Source organism: Nicotiana attenuata, unplaced genomic scaffold (genome assembly GCF_001879085.1).
Source record: "Nicotiana attenuata strain UT unplaced genomic scaffold, NIATTr2, whole genome shotgun sequence".
NCBI classification, from domain to species: domain Eukaryota; kingdom Viridiplantae; phylum Streptophyta; class Magnoliopsida; order Solanales; family Solanaceae; genus Nicotiana; species Nicotiana attenuata.
In genome coordinates this window covers 530068-534175 of record NW_017670607.1, presented here as the reverse complement: position 1 = coordinate 534175, position 4108 = coordinate 530068, and positions in this window count along the sequence as shown.

Sequence of the window (4108 nt, the reverse complement as noted above, 5' to 3'; positions counted from 1 at the left end):
AAGAATATAATCTCAAATCAAATTTAATTGATAAGTAGTCAATACAACATTCAAACCATCCCAGAACCCGGTGTCACAAGTGCATTAGCATCTACTGATAAGGAAATAAAATACTACATCCGTTCGGAATACAATGGACAAGAAACAAATACAATGTACTGATGAGGGCTATACTAGCTGCGGGCCGCCTCGAATAGTGCAGCTCACCTAGTCCCAAAATCATCCGCGCTGCTACGCCCAGTAGGCTGCTAAAGGTATATATACATGTGCAACAAAAATGCACAGAAGTGTAGTATGAGTACGTAATCAATGTGTACTCAATGAGTATCCCGCCTAATCTCGAAGAAGTAGAGACGAGATGGCAACCTTCGACACTCACTAGAGGTCAATTAACAATATTCTAGAAACGTGAGGAAAATCATGGATTTATATAGTAATTTTAATTCGCGAAGCCAGAAAACAGGTAAACACCTTTAACAAATAATCAAGGGCTTTCAAGGTTTATTCCTTATTATCTTATCAGTTTATATCAAGCCATGAAGGGTAAATTTCACGTTTAAAAATCCTCAAGCGACAAATAACATGCGCAAATCACACCGAGGCGACGGCCCGATCCAACAGGAATGTAAACTGTGCACTGCCAAGGGTCGAACGACCCGAACCATAGATGCATCTATTTAATCTGCCGAGGCGTTCGGCCCGTTCCATAAATAAACACATACCCTGTTCGCGAATCATGCATGCGAGGCAGGTACACATAAAATACATGCTCAAGTAGCCAATTAAGAATTTATCGGGGAATAATTATCCAAATAATACCAGTTCTCATTTTACAACCCTTAAGAAATGAAGTTTAGTCCTTTTAGAAATTTACTTACTAATTCAATGTGATTTAAGCAATTCAGGCTACCCATGGGTTCACAATTAATCCAAGTATAACATGCTTTTGGGTCCTATCTACCCGGACAATAGCATAATAGTAGCTACGCACGGACTCTCGTCACCTCGTGCGTACGTAACCCCCACATATAGGAGCACGTAATCAATTATTTCACCTATGGGGATAATTCCCTCTTACAAGGTTAGAAAGGAGACTCACCTTGCTCCGAAGATCCATAACCGACAATCTACGCCCTTTCGGGGACTCCAAATGATGCACCACGCTCCAAAACTAGCCAACGGTTAGCAAATCCATTAATATATGCTCAAATATTCATTACAAACTAATTTATAGCAATTCCTAACTCCGATCGAAAAGTTGACCAAAACGCCCTCGGGCCCACGTACCCGGAATCCAAAATTTTTGGAAGATAAAGATTACCCATGACCTTATCAACTCAAATATACAATTTACTCCTAATTCCATGCTCAATTTCGTGGCTAATTTCCAAGAATATATTTTCCTAGGTTTTCCACCAAAACCTCAATTTTTATACTAATTTTCATGCCCAAATCCATACTTATTTGATGTATTCAACTCAAAATAGGTGGGGATAACTTACCTTAAGATTGATGACGAAAATCCCCTCCTGAAGCTCCCCAAAAATCGCCCAAGCCTTGAAGAAATGAGAGAAATGAACTTCAACCCCGATTTTAAAACAAACTTTCTGCCTCCAGGTACTTTTGCTTCTGCGGAATTATTTCCGCCTATGCGGCTCCGCTTATGTGGTCAAAACGCCGCTTCTGCGGCTCCTTCCCAAGCCGCCCAGCTTCCGCTTATGCGCTCCCTTTTCCGCAGGTGCGGTCCCGCATCTGCGGCTCCCGGACTGCATCTGCGGTCTAAGCTTTCCTCACCAAAATCTACATCTGCGGTCTTCCTGGCCGCTTCTGCGGCTCCGCACTTGCGGCAAAAACTTCGCAGGTGCGGAAATACCAGATACCAGCTACTTCAGTTTTTCTTCAACTCCAAAAATCGATCCGTTAACCACCCAGAATCCACCCGAGGCCCCCGGGACCCCAACTAATCATACCAACCAATCCCAAAACACCTTACGGACTTGCTCGAGGCCTCAAATCACATCAAACAATGCTAATATCATGAATCAACCCCCAATCCAAGCTTTATGAACTTTAGAACTTCCAACTTCCACTTTCGATGCTTAAACCTATCAAATCACGTCCGATTGACCTCAAATTTTGCACACAAGACATTCGACATTACGGACCTACTCTAACTCTCGGAATCGGATTCCGACCCCGATATCAAAAAGTCCACTTCCGGTCAAACTTCTCAAAAACTTACAAATTTCTATCCTTAGCAAATGACTCCAAAATGTCCTACGGACCTCCGAATTCACTTCCGATCGCGCTCCCAACTCCTGAATCACCATACGGAGCTATTCCCAGGCCCGGAATCCCAAATGGACATCGATAAAAATGAAATGCCCTTCAAGCCAAACTTCAGAAATTCCTTCTAAAATGCTAACTTCCACAATAGGCGGCAAAACACTCTCGGGTTTTCCAAAACCCGAACCGGGCATACTCCCAAGTCCGAAATCATCATACGAACCTGCTGGAACCTTCAGATCTTGATTCCGAGGTCATTTACTAAAAATTTCAATCTTAGTTCATTCGTTCAACTTTATGCTCCTGAAACAAGAATTCTCTTTCCAAATCAACTCCGGATCTCCCAAAACTCAATTCTGACCGCGCGTGCAAGTCATAATACCTAAAATGAAGCTGCTCATGGCCTCAAACCGTTGAAAGACGCGCTAGGGCACAAAAAGACCGGTCGGTTCGTTATAGGTATGTTCGAACGTGGTCTCGAGGGGCTCGGGTGAGTCTCGAATAGATTTGAGTTGTGTTGCGCTCGTTTTTTATGTTTCGACTTCATTTCTTCAAGCATAAATGGTACCATATTAATTAAATGAGCTCCAATTTCTATTTTAATTGAAGCATTAGATCCGTATCGTAATTGCGGAGCCATAGCAAAAAGAATCGTCGAATTTGGACATCGTATGAGGAAGTTATGCTTATTTTAGTGTCAGAGATGATAGGCTGGTGTTGGTGCTTCGAAGATGCGAAGTTGGGTCGCATCTGCGACCCCGCAGTCGCGAAAAATGGTCCGCAAAAGCAAAAATTACAACTGGAAATGCGCTGGCGTGGATTTTAATTTGCAAAAGCAAAAATCCCTTAGTATAAAAAAATCAGACCGCATTATTTTAGTATTTTTAGCATATCTTGAGTTCTAGAGCTCCGATTGAGGTGGTTTTTGCGGTGTTCTTCTCGTATTTTCATGGGGGTCAGTATCTAACAATAATTTTTATATTTTAATATGATTACAGAAGTTCATTTTTAAATTAATTCATATTTTGATTGGAGAATCGGGGACTTTTATCAAAAACTTTTCTAAAGAGAATAATTGGGTTTTGAACATCAATTCGGAGTCGGAAATGGATGAAATTAGTATGGTTGGAATTGTAATTGAATGGGTGTTTCGATTTTATGAATTTTTTGGGTTCCGAAGTGCGGGCTCGAGGGTCGACTTTTGGGTTAATTTTTAGTTTTTGACAAAGATTGCAGCTTTATTGTCCAGAAGAGTTTCTTATGAGTTTTATTTATGCTTTGAAGTTATTTTGGCTAGATTTGAGCCGTCCGAAGGTAATTTCACTCGAGAAGTTCATTTTAGAGTAGCGCTCTAGCTTCTTTGAGGTATGTATCTTGCCTAACCTTCTGTGAGGGAACTACCTCTTAGGATTTGAGTCTTTTATGCTAATTGTATCATGTAAAGTCCGTGTACGCGAGGTGACCAGTACGTGGGCGGGCTTATTTGTGGAAAATTGACCCTTTAGGGCTCGTAGGTTCTTATGTTCATTAGATATGAAGTTGTTTTATTATGTTTAATTTTCCCATTTACTAGTTTCACCTTTACGTATTTTATTTGGAATTAATTGGTTCATGTTCCACTCTTATTGCCTATTTGACTCTTGTGTGCCTTAACTGATGTTGTTGTCTCTTCGATTGCCATGCTATCCTTTCTCGCTGCTTATCTTTATTTGACATTATTATTATCTCATCTGTAATTTTATCCTTATTTGGAATTATCGACTCGTGATAACTCCCTTGTTGTTGAATTTGCACTTTATGTGAGGTCATTGCTACACATTTA